A 23,070-nucleotide genomic window follows, 5' to 3' on the forward strand; every position below is an offset into this window, starting at 1 on the left:
ATCAGAGCACCTGCACAATGGCGCCCCCTTACTGGGAGATCAGGGCATCTGCTCAATGGCTCCCCCTACCTGGGAGATCAGGGCATCTGCACAATGGCTCCCCCTACCTGGGAGATCAGAGCATCTGCACAATGGCTCCCCCTTACTGGGAGATCAGAGCATCTGCACAATGGCTCCCCCTTACTGGGAGATCAGAGCATCTGCACAATGGCGCCCCCTTACTGGGAGATCAGAGCATCTGCACAATGGCTCCCCCATACTGGGAGATCAGGGCATCTGCACAATGGCTCCCCCTTACTGGGAGATCAGGGCACCTGCGCAATGGCGCCCCCTTACTGGGAGATCAGGGCATGTGCGCAATGGCGCCCCCTTACTGGGAGATCAGAGCATCTGCTCAATGCCCCCCCCTTACTGGGAGATCAGGGCATCTGCGCAATGGTGCCCCCTTACTGGGAGATCAGGGCATCTGCGCAATAGCGCCCCCTTACTGGGAGATCAGGGCATCTGTGCAATGGCGCCCCCTTACTGGGAGATCAGAGCACCTGAACAATGGCGCCCCCTTACTGGGAGATCAGGGCATCTGCGCAATGGCGCCCCCTTCCTGGGAGATGAGAGCATCTGCACAATGGCACCCCCTTGCTGGGAGATCAGAGCACCTGCACAATGGCGCCCCCTTACTGGGAGATCAGGGCATCTGCTCAATGGCTCCCCCTACCTGGGAGATCAGGGCATCTGCACAATGGCTCCCCCTACCTGGGAGATCAGAGCATCTGCACAATGGCTCCCCCTTACTGGGAGATCAGAGCATCTGCACAATGGCTCCCCCTTACTGGGAGATCAGAGCATCTGCACAATGGCGCCCCCTTACTGGGAGATCAGAGCATCTGCACAATGGCTCCCCCATACTGGGAGATCAGGGCATCTGCACAATGGCTCCCCCTTACTGGGAGAACAGAGCACCTGCACAATGGCGCCCCCTTACTGGGAGATCAGAGCATCTGCGCAATGGCTCCCCCTACCTGGGAGATCAGGGCACCTGCACAATGGCGCCCCCTTACTGGGAGATCAGGGCACCTGCACAATGGCGCCCCCTTACTGGGAGATCAGGGCACCTGCACAATGGCGCCTCCTGACTGGGAGATCAGAGCACCTGCACAATGGCGCCCCCTTACTGGGAGATCAGAGCATCGGCGCAATGGCGCTCTCTTACTGGGAATTCATGGCACCTGCGCAATGGCGCCCCCTTACTGGGAGATCAGGGCATCTGCGCAATGGCGCCCCCTTACTGGGAGATCAGGGCATCTGCGCAATGGCGCCCCCTTACTGGGAGATCAGGGCATCTGCGCAATGGCGCCCCCTTACTGGGCGATCAGGGCATCTGCGCAATGGCGCCCCCTTACTGGGAGATCAGGGCATCTGCGCAATGGCGCCCTCTTACTGGGACATCAGGGCATCTGTGCAATGGCACCCCCTTACTGGGAGATGAGAACATCTGCTCAATGGCGCCCCCTTACTGGGAATTCAGGGCATCTGCGCAATAGCGCCCCATTACTGGGAGATGAGAGCATCTGCTCAATGGCGCCCCCTTTCTGGGAATTCAGGGCGCTTGCGCAAAGGCGCCCCCTTACTGGGAGATCAGAGCATCTGCTCAATGGTGCCCCTTACTGGGAGATCAGGGCATCTGCGCAAAGGCGCCCAATTACTGGGAGATCAGAGCGTCTGCGCAATGGCGCCCCTTACTGGGAGATCAGGGCATCTGCGCAAAGGCGCCCCCTGACTGGGAGATCAGAGCATCTGCTCAATGGTGCCCCTTACTGGGAGATCAGGGCATCTGCGCAATGGCGCCCCCTTACTGGGAGATCAGAGCATCTGCACAATGGCGCCCCCTTACTGGGAGATCAGGGCATCTGCGCAATGGTGCCCCCTGACTGAGAGATCAGAGCATCTGCTCAATGGCGCCCCTTACTGGGAGATCAGGGCACCTGCGCAATGGCGCCCCCTTACTGGGAGATCAGGGCACCTGCGCAATGGCACCCCCTTATTGGGAGATCAGAGCATCTGCTCAATGGCGCCCCCTGACTAGGAGGTCAGGGCATCTGCGCAATGGCGCCCCCTTACTGGGAGATCAGAGCATCTATTCAATGGCGCCCCCTAACTGGGGGATCAGAGCATCTGCTCAATGGAGCCCCCTTACTGGGAGATCAGGGCACCTGCGCAATGGCGCCCCCTTACAGGGAGATCAGGGCAACTGCGCAATGGCGCCCCCTTGCTGGGAGATAAGGGCACCTGCGCAATGGCGCCCCCTTACTGGGAGATCAGAGCATCTGCACAATGGCGCCCCCTTACTGGGAGATCAGGGCAGCTGTGCAATGTCGCCCTCTTACTGGGAGATCAGGGCGCCTGCGCAATGGCGCCCCATTACTGGGAGATGAGAACATCTGCTCAATGGCGCCCCCTTACTGGGAATTCAGGGCACCTGCGCAATGGCGCCCACTTACTGGGATTTCAGGGCATCTGCGCAATGGCGCCCCCTTACTGGGATTTCAGGGCATCTGCGCAATGGCGCCCCCTTACTGGGAGATCAGAGCATCTGCGCAATGGCGCCCCCTTACTGGGAGATCAGAGCATCTGCGCAATGGCGCCCCCTCACTGGGAATTCATGGCACCTGCGCAATGGCGCCCCCTTACTGGGAGATCAGAGCATCTGCGCAATGGCGCCCCCTCACTGGGAATTCATGGCACCTGCGCAATGGCGCCCTCTTACTGGGAGATCAAGGCACCTGCGCAATGGCGCCCCCTTACTGGGAATTCAGGGCACCTGCGCAATGGCGCCGCCTTACTGGGAGATCAGAGCATCTGCGCAATGGCGCCCCCTTACTGGGAATTCAAGGCACCTGCGCAATGGCGAGCTCTTCCTGGGAGATCAGGGCATCTGCGCAACGGCGCCCCCTTACTGGGAGATCAGGGCACCTGCGCAATGGCGTCCACTTATTGGGAATTCAAGGCATCTGCGTAATGGCGCCCTCTTACTGGGAGATCAGAGCATCTGCGCAATGGCGCCCCCTCACTGGGAGATCAGAGCATCTGTGCAATGGCGCCCCCGTACTGGGAGATCAGAGCATCTGCGCAATGGCGCCCTCTTACTGGGAGATCAGAGCATCTGCGCAATGGCGCCCCCTTACTGGGAGATCAGAGCATCTGCGCAATGGCGCTCTCTTATTGGGAGATCAGAGAATTTGCTCAATGGCGCCCCCTTACTGGGACATCAGGGCATCTGTGCAGTGGCGCCCTCTGACTGGGAGATCAGGGCATCTGCGCAATGGCGCCCCCTTACTGGGAGATCAGGGCATCTGCGCAATGGCACCCCCTTACTGGGGGATCAGAGCATCTGCGCAATGGCGCCCCCCTTCTGGGAGATCAGGGCATCTGCGCAATGGCGCCCCTTTACTGGGACATCAGGGCATCTGCTCAATGGCGCCCCCTTACTGGGACATCAGGGCATCTGCGCAATGGCGCTCTCTTATTGGGAGATGAGGGCATCTGTGCAATGGGGCCCCCTTACTGGGACATCAGGGCATCTGCACAATGGCGCCCCTTACTGGGAGATCAGAGCATCTGCGCAATGGCGCCCCCTTACTGGGAGATCAGAGCATCTGCACAATGGCGCCCCCTTACTGGGAGATCAGGGCATCTGCGCAATGGCGCCCCCTTACTGGGAGATCAGAGCATCTGCACAATGGCGCCCCCTTACTGGGAGGTCAGGGCATCTGCGCAATGGCGCCCCCTTACTGGGAGGTCAGGGCATCTGCGCAATGGCGCCCCCTTACTGGGAGATCAGGGCACCTGCGCAATGGCGCCCCCTTGCTGGGAGATAAGGGCACCTGCGCAATGGCGCCCCGTTACTGGGGGATCAGAGCATCTGCTCAATGGAGCCCCCTTACTGGGAGATCAGGGCAACTGCGCAATGGCGCCCCCTTGCTGGGAGATAAGGGCACCTGCGCAATGGCGCCCCCTTACTGGGAGATCAGAGCATCTGCTCAATGGAGCCCCCTTCCTGGGACATCAGGGCATCTGTGCAATGGCGCCCCCTTCCTGGGAGATCAGGGCATCTGCGCAATGGCGCCCCCTTCCTGGGACATCAGGGCATCTGTGCAATGGCACCCTCTTACTGGGAGATCAGGGCGCCTGCGCAATGGCGCCCCATTACTGGGAGATGAGAACATCTGCTCAATGGCGCCCCCTTACTGGGAATTCAGGGCACCTGCGCAATGGCGCCCCCTTACTGGGATTTCAGGGCATCTGCGGAATGGCGCCCCCTTACTGGGAGATCAGGGCATCTGCGCAATGGCGCCCCCTTACTGGGAGATCAGGGCATCTGCGCAATGGCGCCCCCTTACTGGGAGATCAGTGCATCTGCGCAATGGCGCCCCCTTACTGGGAGATCAGAGCATCTGCGCAATGGCGCCCCCTCACTGGGAATTCATGGCACCTGCGCAATGGCGCCCCCTTACTGGGAGATCAAGGCACCTGCGCAATGGCGCCCCCTTACTGGGAATTCAGGGCACATGCGCAATGGCGCCGCCTTACTGGGAGATCAGAGCATCTGCACAATGGCGCCCCCTTACTGGGAATTCAAGGCACCTGCGCAATGGCGAGCTCTTACTGGGAGATCAGGGCATCTGCGCAATGGCGCCCCCTTACTGGGAATTCAAGGCACCTGCGCAATGGCGAGCTCTTACTGGGAGATCAGGGCATCTGCGCAACGGCGCCCCCTTACTGGGAGATCAGGGCATCTGCGCAATGGCGCCCCCTTACTGGGAGATCAGGGCATCTGCGCAATGGCGGCCCCTTACTGGGAGATCAGAGCATCTGCGCAAGGGAGCTCTCTTATTGGGAGATGAGGGCATCTGCGCAATGGCGCCCCCTTACTGGGAGATCAGAGCATCTGCGCAATGGCGCCCCCTTACTGGGACATCAGGGCATCTGGGCAATGGCGCCCTCTTACTAGGAGATCAGAGCATCTGCGCAATGGCGCCCCCTTACTGGGACATCAGGGCATCTGCGCAATGGCGCTCTCTTATTGGGACATCAGGGCATCTGTGCAATGGCGCCCCCTTACTGGGACATCAGGGCATCTGCGCAATGGCGCCCCCTTACTGGGAGATCAGAGCATTTGCTCAATGGCGCCCCCTTACTGGGACATCAGGGCATCTGTTCAGTGGCGCCCTCTGACTGGGAGATCAGGGCATCTGCGCAATGGCGCCCTCTGACTGGGAGATCAGGGCATCTGCGCAATGGCACCCCCTTACTGGGGGATCAGAGCATCTGCGCAATGGCGCCCCCTTACTGGGAGATCAGGGCATCTGCGCAATGGCGCCCCTTTACTGGGACATCAGGGCATCTGCTCAATGGCGCCCCCTTACTGGGACATCAGGGCATCTGCTCAATGGCGCCCCCTTACTGGGACATCAGGGCATCTGCGCAATGGCGCTCTCTTATTGGGAGATGAGGGCATCTGTGCAATGGGGCCCCCTTACTGGGACATCAGGGCATCTGCTCAATGGCGCCCCCTTACTGGGACATCAGGGCATCTGCTCAATGGCGCCCCCTTACTGGGACATCAGGGCATCTGCGCAATGGCGCTCTCTTACTGGGAGATCAGGGCATCTGCGCAATGGCGCCCCCTTACTGGGAGATCAGGGCATCTGCGCAATGGCGCCCTCTTACTGGGACATCAGGGCATCTGTGCAATGGCACCCTCTTACTGGGAGATCAGGGCGCCTGCGCAATGGCGCCCCATTACTGGGAGATGAGAACATCTGCACAATGGCGCCCCCTTACTGGGAATTCAGGGCATCTGCGCAATGGCGCCCCCTTACTGGGAGATCAGGGAACCTGTGCAAGAGCGCCCCATTACTGGGAGATGAGAGCATCTGCTCAATGGCGCCTCCTTACTGGGAGATCAGGGCGCCTGCGCAATGGCGCCCCCTTACTGGGAGATCAGGGCATCTGCGCAATGGCGCCCCCTTACTAGGAGATCAGAGCATCTGCGCAATGGCGCCCCCTTACTGGGAGATCAGGGCATCTGCGCAATGGCGCCCCCTCACTGGGAATTCATGGCACCTGCGCAATGGCGCCCCCTTACTGGGAATTCCGGGCACCTGCGCAATGGCGCCCCCTTACTGGGAATTCAAGGCATCTGTGCAACGGCGCCCCCTTGCTGGGAGATCAGGGCATCGACACAATTGCGCCCCCTTACTGGGAGATCAGAGCGCCTGCTCAATGGCCCCCCCTTACTGGGAGATCAGGGCATCTGCGCAATGGCGCCCCCTTACTGGGAATTCAAGGCACCTGCGCAATGGCGAGCTCTTACTGGGAGATCAGGGCATCTGCGCAACGGCGCCCCCTTACTGGGAGATCAGGGCACCTGCGCAATGGCGTCCACTTACTGGGAATTCAAGGCATCTGCGTAATGGCGCCCTCTAACTGGGAGATCAGAGCATCTGCGCAATGGCGCCCCCTCACTGGGAGATCAGAGCATCTGTGCAATGGCGCCCCCTTACTGGGAGATCAGAGCATCTGCGCAATGGCGCCCTCTTACTGGGAGATCAGAGCATCTGCGCAATGGCGCCCCCTTACTGGGAGATCAGAGCATCTGCGCAATGGCGCTCTCTTCTTGGGAGATCAGAGAATTTGCTCAATGGCGCCCCCTTACTGGGACATCAGGGCATCTGTGCAGTGGCGCCCTCTGACTGGGAGATCAGGGCATCTGCGCAATGGCGCCCCCTTACTGGGAGATCAGGGCATCTGCGCAATGGCACCCCCTTACTGGGGGATCAGAGCATCTGCGCAATGGCGCCCCCCTTCTGGGAGATCAGGGCATCTGCGCAATGGCGCCCCTTTACTGGGACATCAGGGCATCTGCTCAATGGCGCCCCCTTACTGGGACATCAGGGCATCTGCGCAATGGCGCTCTCTTATTGGGAGATGAGGGCATCTGTGCAATGGGGCCCCCTTACTGGGACATCAGGGCATCTGCGCAATGGCGCCCCCTTACTGGGAGATCAGGGCGCCTGCGCAATGGCGCCCCATTACTGGGAATTCAGGGCATCTGCGCAATGGCGCCCCCTTACTGGGAGATCAGGGAACCTGTGCAAGAGCGCCCCATTACTGGGAGATGAGAGCATCTGCTCAATGGCGCCCCCTTACTGGGAGATCAGGGCACCTGCGTAATGGCGCCCCCTTACTGCGAGATCAGGGAACCTGTGCACTGGCGCCCCCTTACTGGGCATTCAAGGCATCTGAGCAATGGCGCCCCCTTTCTGGCAATTCACGGCATCTGCGCAATGGCGCCACCTTACTGGGAGATCAGAGCATCTGCTGAATGGCGCCCACTTACTGGGAGATCAGGGCATCTGCGCAATGGCGCCCCCTGACTGGGAGATCAGAGCATCTGCTCAATGGCGCCCCCTTACTGGGAGATCAGGGCATCTGCGCAATGGCGTCCACTTACTGGGAATTCAAGGCATCTGCGCAATGGCGCCCCCTTACTGGGAGATCAGGGCACCTGCGCAATGGCGTCCACTTACTGGGAATTCAAGGCATCTGCGCAATGGCGCCCCCTTACTGGGAGATCAGAGCATCTGCGCAAGGGCGCTCTCTTATTGGGAGATGAGGGCATCTGCGCAATGGCGCCCCCTCACTGGGAGATCAGGGCATCTGTGCAATGGCGCCCCCTTACTGGGAGATCAGAGCACCTGAACAATGGCGCCCCCTTACTGGGAGATCAGGGCATCTGCGCAATGGCGCCCCCTTCCTGGGAGATGAGAGCATCTGCACAATGGCACCCCCTTACTGGGAGATCAGAGCACCTGCACAATGGCGCCCCCTTACTGGGAGATCAGGGCATCTGCGCAAGGGCGCTCTCTTATTGGGAGATGAGGGCATTTGCGCAATGGCGCCCCCTCACTGGGAGATCAGGGCATCTGTGCAATGGCGCCCCCTTACTGGGAGATCAGAGCACCTGAACAATGGCGCCCCCTTACTGGGAGATCAGGGCATCTGCGCAATGGCGCCCCCTTCCTGGGAGATGAGAGCATCTGCACAATGGCACCCCCTTACTGGGAGATCAGAGCACCTGCACAATGGCGCCCCCTTACTGGGAGATCAGGGCATCTGCTCAATGGCGCCCCCTTACTGGGAGATCAGAGCATCTGCACAATGGCTCCCCCTTACTGGGAGATCAGGGCATCTGCGCAATGGCGCCCCCTTCCTGGGAGATGAGAGCATCTGCACAATGGCACCCCCTTACTGGGAGATCAGAGCACCTGCACAATGGCGCCCCCTTACTGGGAGATCAGGGCATCTGCGCAAGGGCGCTCTCTTATTGGGAGATGAGGGCATCTGCGCAATGGCGCCCCCTCACTGGGAGATCAGGGCATCTGTGCAATGGCGCCCCCTTACTGGGAGATCAGAGCACCTGAACAATGGCGCCCCCTTACTGGGAGATCAGGGCATCTGCGCAATGGCGCCCCCTTCCTGGGAGATGAGAGCATCTGCACAATGGCACCCCCTTACTGGGAGATCAGAGCACCTGCACAATGGCGCCCCCTTACTGGGAGATCAGGGCATCTGCTCAATGGCGCCCCCTTACTGGGAGATCAGAGCATCTGCACAATGGCTCCCCCTTACTGGGAGATCAGGGCATCTGCACAATGGCTCCCCCTTACTGGGAGATCAGGGCACCTTCGCAATGGCACCCCCTTACTGGGAGATCAGGGCATGTGCGGAATGGCGCCCCCTTACTGGGAGATCAGAGCATCTGCTCAATGGCGCCCCCTTACTGGGAGATCAGGGCATCTGCGCAATGGTGCCCCCTTACTGGGAGATCAGGGCATCTGCGCAATGGCGCCCCCTCACTGGGAGATCAGAGCACCTGCACAATGGCGCCCCCTTACTGGGAGATCAGAGCACCTGCACAATGGCGCCCCCTTACTGGGAGATCAGGGCATCTGCACAATGGCGCCCCCTGACTGGGAGATCAGAGCATCTGCACCATGGCGCCCCCTTACTGGGAGATCAGAGCATCTGCACAATGGCGCCCCCTTACTGGGAGATCAGAGCATCTGCGCAATGGCGTCCCCTTACTGGGAATTCAAGGCACCTGCGCAATGGCGAGCTCTTACTGGGAGATCAGGGCATCTGCGCAATGGCGCCCCCTTACTGGGAATTCAAGGCATCTGCGCAACGGCGCCCCCTTGCTGGGTGATCAGGGCATCGACACAATTGCGCCCCCTTACTGGGAGATCAGGGCATCTGCGCAATGGCGCCCCCTTACTGGGAATTCAAGGCACCTGCGCAATGGCGAGCTGTTACTGGGAGATCAGGGCATCTGTGCAATGGCGCCCTCTTACTGGGAGATCAGGGCATCTGCGCAATGGCGCCCCCTTACTGTGAATTCAAGGCACCTGCGCAATGGCGAGCTCTTACTGGGAGATCAGGGCATCTGCGCAATGGCGCCCTCTTACTGGGAGATCAGGGCATCTGCGCAATGGCGCCCCCTCACTGGGAGATCAGAGCATCTGCGCAATGGCGCCCCCTTACTGGGAGATCAGAGCATCTGCGCAAGGGCGCTCTCTTATTGGGAGATGAGGGCATCTGCGCAATGGCGCCCCCTTACTGGGACATCAGGGCATCTGCGCAAGGGCGCTCTCTTATTGGGAGATGAGGGCATCTGCGCAATGGCGCCCCCTTACTGGGACATCAGGGCATCTGCGCAATGGCGCTCTCTTATTGGGACATCAGGGCATCTGCGCAATGGCGCCCCCTTACTGGGACATCAGGGCATCTGTGCAATGGCGCCCTCTTACTGGGAGATCAGAGCATCTGCGCAATGGCGCCCCCTTACTGGGACATCAGGGCATCTGCGCAATGGCGCTCCCTTACTGGGAGATCAGGGCATCTGCGCAATGGCGCTCCCTTATTGGGACATCAGGGCATCTGTGCAATGGCGCCCTCTTACTGGGAGATCAGAGCATCTGCGCAATGGCGCCCCCTTACTGGGACATCAGGGCATCTGCGCAATGGCGCTCCCTTACTGGGAGATCAGAGAATTTGCTCAATGGCGCCCCCTTACTGGGACATCAGGGCATCTGTGCAGTGGCGCCCTCTGACTGGGGGATCAGAGCATCTGCGCAATGGCGCCCCCCTTCTGGGAGATCAGGGCATCTGCGCAATGGCGCCCTCTTACTGGGAGATCAGGGCGCCTGCGCAATGGCGCCCCTTTACTGGGGGATCAGGGCACCTGCACAATGGCTCCCCCTTACTGGGAGATCAGGGCATCTGCGCAATGGCACCCCCTTCCTGGGAGATGAGAGCATCTGCACAATGGCACCCCCTTACTGGGAGATCAGAGCACCTGCACAATGGCGCCCCCTTACTGGGAGATCAGGGCATCTGCGCAAGGGCGCTCTCTTATTGGGAGATGAGGGCATCTGCGCAATGGCGCCCCCTCACTGGGAGATCAGGGCATCTGTGCAATGGCGCCCCCTTACTGGGAGATCAGAGCACCTGAACAATGGCGCCCCCTTACTGGGAGATCAGGGCATCTGCGCAATGGCGCCCCCTTCCTGGGAGATGAGAGCATCTGCACAATGGCACCCCCTTACTGGGAGATCAGAGCACCTGCACAATGGCGCCCCCTTACTGGGAGATCAGGGCATCTGCTCAATGGCGCCCCCTTACTGGGAGATCAGAGCATCTGCACAATGGCTCCCCCTTACTGGGAGATCAGGGCATCTGCACAATGGCTCCCCCTTACTGGGAGATCAGGGCACCTTCGCAATGGCACCCCCTTACTGGGAGATCAGGGCATGTGCGGAATGGCGCCCCCTTACTGGGAGATCAGAGCATCTGCTCAATGGCGCCCCCTTACTGGGAGATCAGGGCATCTGCGCAATGGTGCCCCCTTACTGGGAGATCAGGGCATCTGCGCAATGGCGCCCCCTCACTGGGAGATCAGAGCACCTGCACAATGGCGCCCCCTTACTGGGAGATCAGAGCACCTGCACAATGGCGCCCCCTTACTGGGAGATCAGGGCATCTGCACAATGGCGCCCCCTGACTGGGAGATCAGAGCATCTGCACCATGGCGCCCCCTTACTGGGAGATCAGAGCATCTGCACAATGGCGCCCCCTTACTGGGAGATCAGAGCATCTGCGCAATGGCGTCCCCTTACTGGGAATTCAAGGCACCTGCGCAATGGCGAGCTGTTACTGGGAGATCAGGGCATCTGTGCAATGGCGCCCTCTTACTGGGAGATCAGGGCATCTGCGCAATGGCGCCCCCTTACTGGGAATTCAAGGCACCTGCGCAATGGCGAGCTCTTACTGGGAGATCAGGGCATCTGCGCAATGGCGCCCCCTTACTGGGAATTCAAGGCATCTGCGCAACGGCGCCCCCTTGCTGGGTGATCAGGGCATCGACACAATTGCGCCCCCTTACTGGGAGATCAGGGCATCTGCGCAATGGCGCCCCCTTACTGGGAATTCAAGGCACCTGCGCAATGGCGAGCTGTTACTGGGAGATCAGGGCATCTGTGCAATGGCGCCCTCTTACTGGGAGATCAGGGCATCTGCGCAATGGCGCCCCCTTACTGTGAATTCAAGGCACCTGCGCAATGGCGAGCTCTTACTGGGAGATCAGGGCATCTGCGCAATGGCGCCCTCTTACTGGGAGATCAGGGCATCTGCGCAATGGCGCCCCCTCACTGGGAGATCAGAGCATCTGCGCAATGGCGCCCCCTTACTGGGAGATCAGAGCATCTGCGCAAGGGCGCTCTCTTATTGGGAGATGAGGGCATCTGCGCAATGGCGCCCCCTTACTGGGACATCAGGGCATCTGCGCAAGGGCGCTCTCTTATTGGGAGATGAGGGCATCTGCGCAATGGCGCCCCCTTACTGGGACATCAGGGCATCTGCGCAATGGCGCTCTCTTATTGGGACATCAGGGCATCTGCGCAATGGCGCCCCCTTACTGGGACATCAGGGCATCTGTGCAATGGCGCCCTCTTACTGGGAGATCAGAGCATCTGCGCAATGGCGCCCCCTTACTGGGACATCAGGGCATCTGCGCAATGGCGCTCCCTTACTGGGAGATCAGGGCATCTGCGCAATGGCGCTCCCTTATTGGGACATCAGGGCATCTGTGCAATGGCGCCCTCTTACTGGGAGATCAGAGCATCTGCGCAATGGCGCCCCCTTACTGGGACATCAGGGCATCTGCGCAATGGCGCTCCCTTACTGGGAGATCAGAGAATTTGCTCAATGGCGCCCCCTTACTGGGACATCAGGGCATCTGTGCAGTGGCGCCCTCTGACTGGGAGATCAGGGCATCTGCGCAATGGCACCCCCCTTCTGGGAGATCAGGGCATCTGCGCAATGGCGCCCTCTTACTGGGAGATCAGGGCGCCTGCGCAATGGCGCCCCTTTACTGGGGGATCAGGGCACCTGCGCAATGGCGTCCACTTACTGGGAATTCAGGGCATCTGCGCAATGGCGCCCCCTTACTGGGAGATCAGGGCACCTGTGCAATGGCGCCCCCTTACTGCAAGATCAGGGAACCTGTGCACTGGCGCCCCCTTACTGTGCATTCAAGGCATCTGAGCAATGGCGCCCCCTTTCTGGCAATTCAAGGCATCTGCGCAATGACACCCGCTAACTGGGAGATCAGGGCATCTGCGCAATGGCGCCCTCTTTCTGGGAATTCAAGGCATCTGCGCAATGGCGCCCCCTTACTGGGAGATCAGGGCATCTGCGCAATGGCGCCCCCTTACTGGGAGATCAAAGCATCTGCTCAATGGCGCCCCCTGACTGGGAGATCAGGGTGCCTACGTAATGGTGCCCCCTTGCTGGGAGATAAGGGCATCTGCACAATGGCGCCCCCTTACTGGGAGATCAAGGTACCTGCGCAATGGCTCCCCGTTACTGGGAGATCAGGGCATCTGCACAATGGCACCCCCTTACTGGGAGATCAGGGCATCTGCACAATGGCGCCCCCTTCCTGGGAGATGAGAGCATCTGCACAATGGCACCCCCTTACTGGGAGATCAGGGCATCTGCACAATGGCGCCCCCTTACTGGGAGATCAGGGCATCTGCGCAATGGCGCCCCCTTACTGGGAGATCAGAGCATCTGCACAATGGCTCCCCCTCACTGGGAGATCAGAGCATCTGCACAATGGCGCCCCCTTACTGGGAGATCAGGGCATCTGCGCAATGGCGCCCCCTTACTGGGAGATCAGAGCATCTGCACAATGGCTCCCCCTCACTGGGAGATCAGAGCATCTGCACAATGGCGCCCCCTTACTGGGAGATCAGGGCATCTGCGCAATGGCGCCCTCTTACTGGGAGATCAGGGAACCTGTGCAATGGCGCCCCTTTACTGGAACATCAGGGCATCTGTGCAATGGCACCCTCTTATTGGGAGATGAGAGCATCTGCGCAATGGCGCCCCCTTACAGGGACATCAGGGCATCTGTGCAATGGCGCCCTCTTACTGATGATCAGGGCATCTGCGCAATGGCGCCACCTTACTGGGAGATCAGGGCATCTGCGCAATGGCGCCCTCTTACTGGAACATCAGGGCATCTGTGCAATGGCGCCCCCTTACAGGGACATCAGGGCATCTGTGCAATGGCGCCCTCTTACTGATGATCAGGGCATCTGCGCAATGGCGCCACCTTACTGGGAGATCAGGGCATCTGCGCAATGGCGCCCTCTTACTGGGAGATCAGGGCATCTGCGCAATGGCACCCTCTTACTGGGAGATCAGGGCGCCTGCGCAATGGCGCCCCCTTACTGGGAGATGAGAACATCTGCACAATGGCGCCCCCTGACTGGGAGATCAGAGCATCTGCGCAATGGAGCCCCCTTACTGGGAGATCAGAGCATCTGCGCAACGGCGCCCCCTTACTGGGAGATCAGAGCATCTGCGCAATGGCGCCCCCTTACTGGGACGTCAGGGCATCTGTGCAATGGCGCCCTCTTACTGGGAGATCAGAGCATCTGCGCAATGGCGCCCCCTTACTGGGACATCAGGGCATCTGCGCAATGGTGCCCCCTTACTGGGAGATCAAGATACCTGCGCAATGGCTCCCCGTTACTGGGAGATCAGGGCATCTGCACTATGGCGCCCCCTTCCTGGGAGATGAGAGCATCTGCACAATGGCACCCCCTTACTGGGAGATCAGGGCATCTGCACAATGGCGCCCCCTTACTGGGAGATCAGGGCATCTGCGCATTGGCGCCCCCTTACTGGGAGATCAGAGCATCTGCACAATGGCTCCCCCTCACTGGGAGATCAGAGCATCTGCACAATGGCGCCCCCTTACTGGGAGATCAGGGCATCTGCGCAACGGCGCCCCCTTACTGGGAGATCAGGGCATCTGCGCAATGGCGCCCTCTTACTGGAACATCAGGGCATCTGTGCAATGGCACCCTCTTACTGGGAGATCAGGGCGCCTGCGCAATGGCGCCCCCTTACTGGGAGATGAGAACATCTGCACAATGGCGCCCCCTTACTGGGAGATCAGAGCATCTGCGCAATGGCGCCCCCTTACTGGGAGATCAGAGCATCTGCGCAACGGCGCCCCCTTACTGGGAGATCAGAGCATCTGCGCAATGGCGCCCCCTTACTGGGAGATCAGAGCATTTGCTCAATGGCGCCCCCTTACTGGGACATCAGGGCATCTGTGCAGTGGCGCTCTCTTATTGGGACATCAGGGCATCTGTGCAGTGGCGCTCTCTTATTGGGACATCAGGGCATCTGTGCAATGGCGCCCTCTTACTGGGAGATCAGAGCATCTGCGCAATGGCGCCCCCTTACTGGGACATCAGGGCATCTGCGCAATGGCGCCCCCTTACTGGGAGATCAGAGCATTTGCTCAATGGCGCCCCCTTACTGGGACATCAGGGCATCTGTGCAGTGGCGCTCTCTTATTGGGAGATCAGAGCATCTGCGCAATGGCGCCCCCTTACTGGGACATCAGGGCATCTGCGCAATGGCGCCCCCTTACTGGGAGATCAGAGCATTTGCTCAATGGCGCCCCCTTACTGGGACATCAGGGCATCTGTGCAGTGGCGCTCTCTTATTGGGAGATCAGAGCATCTGCGCAATGGCGCCCCCTTACTGGGACATCAGGGCATCTGCGCAATGACGCCCCCTTACTGGGAGATCAGAGCATCTGTGCAGTGGCGCTCTCTTATTGGGACATCAGGGCATCTGTGCAGTGGCGCTCTCTTATTGGGAGATCAGAGCATCTGCGCAATGGCGCCCCCTTACTGGGACATCAGGGCATCTGCGCAATGACGCCCCCTTACTGGGACATCAGGGCATCTGTGCAGTGGCGCTCTCTTATTGGGACATCAGGGCATCTGTGCAGTGGCGCTCTCTTATTGCGACATCAGGGCATCTGTGCAATGGCGCCCTCTTACTGGGAGATCAGAGCATCTGCGCAATGGCGCCCCCTTACTGGGAGATCAGGGCATCTGCGCAATGGCGCTCTCTTATTGGGACATCAGGGCATCTGTGCAATGGCGCCCTCTTACTGGGAGATCAGAGCATCTGCGCAATGGCGCCCCCTTACTGGGACATCAGGGCATCTGCGCAATGGCGCCCCCTTACTGGGAGATCAGAGCATTTGCTCAATGGCGCCCCCTTACTGGGAGATCAGGGCATCTGTGCAGTGGCGCCCTCTGACTGGGAGATCAGGGCATCTGCGCAATGGCGCCCTCTTACTGGGAGATCAGGGCATCTGCGCAATGGCACCCCCTTACTGGGGGATCAGAGCATCTGCGCAATGGCGCCCCCTTACTGGGAGATCAGGGCACCTGCGCAATGGCGCCCATTTACTGGGACATCAGGGCATCTGCTCAATGGCGCCCCCTTACTGGGACATCAGGGCATCTGCGCAATGGCGCTCTCTTATTGGGAGATGAGGGCATCTGTGCAATGGCGCACTCTTACTGGGAGATCAGGGCATCTGCGCAATGGCGCCCCCTTACTGGGAGATCAGGGCATCTGCGCAATGGCGCCCCCTTACTGGGAATTCAAGGCACCTGCGCAATGGCGCCCTCTTACTGGGAGATCAGGGCATCTGCGCAATGGCACCCTCTTACTGGGAGATCAGGGCGCCTGCGCAATGGCGCCCCCTTACTGGGAGATGAGAACATCTGCACAATGGCGCCCCCTGACTGGGAGATCAGAGCATCTGCGCAATGGAGCCCCCTTACTGGGAGATCAGAGCATCTGCGCAACGGCGCCCCCTTACTGGGAGATCAGAGCATCTGCGCAATGGCGCCCCCTTACTGGGACGTCAGGGCATCTGTGCAATGGCGCCCTCTTACTGGGAGATCAGAGCATCTGCGCAATGGCGCCCCCTTACTGGGACATCAGGGCATCTGCGCAATGGTGCCCCCTTACTGGGAGATCAAGATACCTGCGCAATGGCTCCCCGTTACTGGGAGATCAGGGCATCTGCACTATGGCGCCCCCTTCCTGGGAGATGAGAGCATCTGCACAATGGCACCCCCTTACTGGGAGATCAGGGCATCTGCACAATGGCGCCCCCTTACTGGGAGATCAGGGCATCTGCGCATTGGCGCCCCCTTACTGGGAGATCAGAGCATCTGCACAATGGCTCCCCCTCACTGGGAGATCAGAGCATCTGCACAATGGCGCCCCCTTACTGGGAGATCAGGGCATCTGCGCAACGGCGCCCCCTTACTGGGAGATCAGGGCATCTGCGCAATGGCGCCCTCTTACTGGAACATCAGGGCATCTGTGCAATGGCACCCTCTTACTGGGAGATCAGGGCGCCTGCGCAATGGCGCCCCCTTACTGGGAGATGAGAACATCTGCACAATGGCGCCCCCTTACTGGGAGATCAGAGCATCTGCGCAATGGCGCCCCCTTACTGGGAGATCAGAGCATCTGCGCAACGGCGCCCCCTTACTGGGAGATCAGAGCATCTGCGCAATGGCGCCCCCTTACTGGGAGATCAGAGCATTTGCTCAATGGCGCCCCCTTACTGGGACATCAGGGCATCTGTGCAGTGGCGCTCTCTTATTGGGACATCAGGGCATCTGTGCAGTGGCGCTCTCTTATTGGGACATCAGGGCATCTGTGCAATGGCGCCCTCTTACTGGGAGATCAGAGCATCTGCGCAATGGCGCCCCCTTACTGGGACATCAGGGCATCTGCGCAATGGCGCCCCCTTACTGGGAGATCAGAGCATTTGCTCAATGGCGCCCCCTTACTGGGACATCAGGGCATCTGTGCAGTGGCGCTCTCTTATTGGGAGATCAGAGCATCTGCGCAATGGCGCCCCCTTACTGGGACATCAGGGCATCTGCGCAATGGCGCCCCCTTACTGGGAGATCAGAGCATTTGCTCAATGGCGCCCCCTTACTGGGACATCAGGGCATCTGTGCAGTGGCGCTCTCTTATTGGGAGATCAGAGCATCTGCGCAATGGCGCCCCCTTACTGGGACATCAGGGCATCTGCGCAATGACGCCCCCTTACTGGGAGATCAGAGCATCTGTGCAGTGGCGCTCTCTTATTGGGACATCAGGGCATCTGTGCAGTGGCGCTCTCTTATTGGGAGATCAGAGCATCTGCGCAATGGCGCCCCCTTACTGGGACATCAGGGCATCTGCGCAATGACGCCCCCTTACTGGGACATCAGGGCATCTGTGCAGTGGCGCTCTCTTATTGGGACATCAGGGCATCTGTGCAGTGGCGCTCTCTTATTGCGACATCAGGGCATCTGTGCAATGGCGCCCTCTTACTGGGAGATCAGAGCATCTGCGCAATGGCGCCCCCTTACTGGGACATCAGGGCATCTGCGCAATGGCGCTCTCTTATTGGGACATCAGGGCATCTGTGCAATGGCGCCCTCTTACTGGGAGATCAGAGCATCTGCGCAATGGCGCCCCCTTACTGGGACATCAGGGCATCTGCGCAATGGCGCCCCCTTACTGGGAGATCAGAGCATTTGCTCAATGGCGCCCCCTTACTGGGAGATCAGGGCATCTGTGCAGTGGCGCCCTCTGACTGGGAGATCAGGGCATCTGCGCAATGGCGCCCTCTTACTGGGAGATCAGGGCATCTGCGCAATGGCACCCCCTTACTGGGGGATCAGAGCATCTGCGCAATGGCGCCCCCTTACTGGGAGATCAGGGCACCTGCGCAATGGCGCCCATTTACTGGGACATCAGGGCATCTGCTCAATGGCGCCCCCTTACTGGGACATCAGGGCATCTGCGCAATGGCGCTCTCTTATTGGGAGATGAGGGCATCTGTGCAATGGCGCACTCTTACTGGGAGATCAGGGCATCTGCGCAATGGCGCCCCCTTACTGGGAGATCAGGGCATCTGCGCAATGGCGCCCCCTTACTGGGAATTCAAGGCACCTGCGCAATGGCGAGCTCTTACTGGGAGATCAGGACATCTGCGCAATGGCGCCCCCTTACTGGGAATTCAAGGCACCTGCGCAATGGCGAGCTCTTACTGGGAGATCAGGGCATCTGCGCAATGGCGCCCCCTTACTGGGAGATCAGGGCACCTGCGCAATGGCGTCCACTTACTGGGAATTCAAGGCATCTGCGCAATGGCGCCCTCTTACTGGGAGATCAGGGCATCTGCGCAATGGCGCCCCCTCACTGGGAGATCAGAGCATCTGCGCAATGGCGCCCCCTTACTGGGAGATCAGAGCATCTGCGCAAGGGCGCTCTCTTATTGGGAGATGAGGGCATCTGCGCAATGGCGCCCCCTTACTGGGACATCAGGGCATCTGCGCAATGGCGCTCTCTTATTGGGACATCAGGGCATCTGTGCAATGGCGCCCTCTTACTGGGAGATCAGAGCATCTGCGCAATGGCGCCCCCTTACTGGGAGATCAGAGCATCTGCGCAATGGCGCCCCCTGACTGGGACATCAGGGCATCTGCGCAATGGCGCTCCCTTACTGGGAGATCAGGGCATCTGCGCAATGGCGCTCTCTTATTGGGAGATCAGGGCATCTGTGCAGTGGCGCCCTCTGACTGGGAGATCAGGGCATCTGCGCAATGGCGCCCCCTTACTGGGAGATCAGGGCATCTGCGCAATGGCACCCCCTTACTGGGGGATCAGAGCATCTGCGCAATGGCGCCCCCCTTCTGGGAGATCAGGGCATCTGCGCAATGGCGCCCCCTTACTGGGAGATCAGAGCATCTGTGCAGTGGCGCTCTCTTATTGGGACATCAGGGCATCTGTGCAGTGGCGCTCTCTTATTGGGAGATCAGAGCATCTGCGCAATGGCGCCCCCTTACTGGGACATCAGGGCATCTGCGCAATGACGCCCCCTTACTGGGACATCAGGGCATCTGTGCAGTGGCGCTCTCTTATTGGGACATCAGGGCATCTGTGCAGTGGCGCTCTCTTATTGCGACATCAGGGCATCTGTGCAATGGCGCCCTCTTACTGGGAGATCAGAGCATCTGCGCAATGGCGCCCCCTTACTGGGACATCAGGGCATCTGCGCAATGGCGCTCTCTTATTGGGACATCAGGGCATCTGTGCAATGGCGCCCTCTTACTGGGAGATCAGAGCATCTGCGCAATGGCGCCCCCTTACTGGGACATCAGGGCATCTGCGCAATGGCGCCCCCTTACTGGGAGATCAGAGCATTTGCTCAATGGCGCCCCCTTACTGGGAGATCAGGGCATCTGTGCAGTGGCGCCCTCTGACTGGGAGATCAGGGCATCTGCGCAATGGCGCCCTCTTACTGGGAGATCAGGGCATCTGCGCAATGGCACCCCCTTACTGGGGGATCAGAGCATCTGCGCAATGGCGCCCCCTTACTGGGAGATCAGGGCACCTGCGCAATGGCGCCCATTTACTGGGACATCAGGGCATCTGCTCAATGGCGCCCCCTTACTGGGACATCAGGGCATCTGCGCAATGGCGCTCTCTTATTGGGAGATGAGGGCATCTGTGCAATGGCGCACTCTTACTGGGAGATCAGGGCATCTGCGCAATGGCGCCCCCTTACTGGGAGATCAGGGCATCTGCGCAATGGCGCCCCCTTACTGGGAATTCAAGGCACCTGCGCAATGGCGAGCTCTTACTGGGAGATCAGGACATCTGCGCAATGGCGCCCCCTTACTGGGAATTCAAGGCACCTGCGCAATGGCGAGCTCTTACTGGGAGATCAGGGCATCTGCGCAATGGCGCCCCCTTACTGGGAGATCAGGGCACCTGCGCAATGGCGTCCACTTACTGGGAATTCAAGGCATCTGCGCAATGGCGCCCTCTTACTGGGAGATCAGGGCATCTGCGCAATGGCGCCCCCTCACTGGGAGATCAGAGCATCTGCGCAATGGCGCCCCCTTACTGGGAGATCAGAGCATCTGCGCAAGGGCGCTCTCTTATTGGGAGATGAGGGCATCTGCGCAATGGCGCCCCCTTACTGGGACATCAGGGCATCTGCGCAATGGCGCTCTCTTATTGGGACATCAGGGCATCTGTGCAATGGCGCCCTCTTACTGGGAGATCAGAGCATCTGCGCAATGGCGCCCCCTTACTGGGAGATCAGAGCATCTGCGCAATGGCGCCCCCTGACTGGGACATCAGGGCATCTGCGCAATGGCGCTCCCTTACTGGGAGATCAGGGCATCTGCGCAATGGCGCTCTCTTATTGGGAGATCAGGGCATCTGTGCAGTGGCGCCCTCTGACTGGGAGATCAGGGCATCTGCGCAATGGCGCCCCCTTACTGGGAGATCAGGGCATCTGCGCAATGGCACCCCCTTACTGGGGGATCAGAGCATCTGCGCAATGGCGCCCCCCTTCTGGGAGATCAGGGCATCTGCGCAATGGCGCCCCTTTACTGGGACATCAGGGCATCTGCGCAATGGCGCTCTCTTATTGGGAGATGAGGGCATCTGTGCAATGGGGCCCCCTTACTGGGTCATCAGGGCATCTGCGCAATGGGGCCCCCTTACTGGGAGATCAGGGCATCTGCGCAATGGCGCCCCCTTACTGGGAGATCAGGGCATCTGCGCAATGGGGCCCCCTTACTGGGTCATCAGGGCATCTGTGCAATGGGGCCCCCTTACTGGGTCATCAGGGCATCTGCGCAATGGGGCCCCCTTACTGGGTCATCAGGGCATCTGCGCAATGGGGCCCCCTTACTGGGAGATCAGGGCATCTGCGCAATGGCGCCCCCCTTCTGGGGGATCAGGGCATCTGCGCAATGGCGCCCCTTTACTGGGACATCAGGGCATCTGTGCAATGACACCCTCTTACTGGGAGATCAGGGCGCCTGCGCAATGGCGCCCCCTTACTGGGAGATCAGAGCATCTGCGCAAGGGCGCTCTCTTATTGGGAGATGAGGGCATCTGAGCAATGGCGCCCCCTTACTGGGAGATCAGGGCATCTGCGCAATGGCGCTCTCTTATTGGGACATCAGGGCATCTGTGCAATGGCGCCCTCTTATTGGGAGATCAGAGCATCTGCGCAATGGCGCCCCCTTACTGATGATCAGGGTATCTGCGCAATGGCGCCCTCTTACTGGGACATCAGGGCATCTGCGCAATGGCGCCACCTTACTGGGAGATCAGGGCATCTGCGCAATGGCGCCCTCTTACTGGAACATCAGGGCATCTGTGCAATGGCACCCTCTTACTGGGAGATCAGGGCGCCTGCGCAATGGCGCCCCCTTACTGGGAGATGAGAACATCTGCGCAACGGCGCCCCCTTACTGGGAGATCAGAGCATCTGCGCAATGGCGCCCCCTTACTGGGACGTCAGGGCATCTGTGCAATGGCGCCCTCTTACTGGGAGATCAGAGCATCTGCGCAATGGCGCCCCCTTACTGGGACATCAGGGCATCTGCGCAATGGTGCCCCCTTACTGGGAGATCAAGGTACCTGCGCAATGGCTCCCCGTTACTGGGAGATCAGGGCATCTGCACAATGGCGCCCCCTTCCTGGGAGATGAGAGCATCTGCACAATGGCACCCCCTTACTGGGAGATCAGAGCATCTGCACAATGGCGCCCCCTTACTGGGAGATCAGGGCATCTGAGCAATGGCGCCCTCTTACTGGGAGATCAGAGCATCTGCGCAATGGCGCCCCCTTACTGGGACATCAGGGCATCTGCGCAATGGCGCTCCCTTACTGGGAGATCAGAGAATTTGCTCAATGGCGCCCCCTTACAGGGACATCAGGGCATCTGTGCAGTGGCGCCCTCTGACTGGGAGATCAGGGCATCTGCGCAATGGCGCCCCCTTACTGGGAGATCAGGGCATCTGCGCAATGGCACCCCCTTACTGGGGGATCAGAGCATCTGCGCAACGGCGCCCCCTTACTGGGAGATCAGGGCATCTGCGCAATGGCACCCCCTTACTGGGGGATCAGAGCATCTGCGCAACGGCGCCCCCTTACTGGGGGATCAGAGCATCTGCGCAACGGCGCCCCCTTACTGGGAGATCAGGGCATCTGCGCAATCGCGCCCCTTTACTGGGACATCAGGGCATCTGCGCAATGGCGCTCTCTTATTGGGAGATGAGGGCATCTGTGCAATGGGGCCCCCTTACTGGGAGATCAGGGCATCTGCGCAATGGCGCCCTCTTACTGGGACATCAGGGCATCTGTGCAATGACACCCTCTTACTGGGAGATCAGGGCATCTGCGCAATGGCGCCCTCTTACTGGGACATCAGGGCATCTGTGCAATGACACCCTCTTACTGGGAGATCAGGGCGCCTGCGCAATGGCGTCCACTTACTGGGAATTCAAGGCATCTGCGCAATGGCGCCCTCTTACTGGGAGATCAGGGCATCTGCGCAATGGCGCCCCCTTACTGGGAGATCAGAGCATCTGCGCAATGGCGCCCCCTGACTGGGACATCAGGGCATCTGCGCAATGGCGCTCCCTTACTGGGAGATCAGGGCATCTGCGCAATGGCGCTCTCTTATTGGGACATCAGGGCATCTGTGCAATGGCGCCCTCTTACTGGGAGATCAGAGCATCT

Source organism: Mustelus asterias, unplaced genomic scaffold (assembly GCF_964213995.1).
Source record: "Mustelus asterias unplaced genomic scaffold, sMusAst1.hap1.1 HAP1_SCAFFOLD_229, whole genome shotgun sequence".
Taxonomy (NCBI): domain Eukaryota; kingdom Metazoa; phylum Chordata; class Chondrichthyes; order Carcharhiniformes; family Triakidae; genus Mustelus; species Mustelus asterias.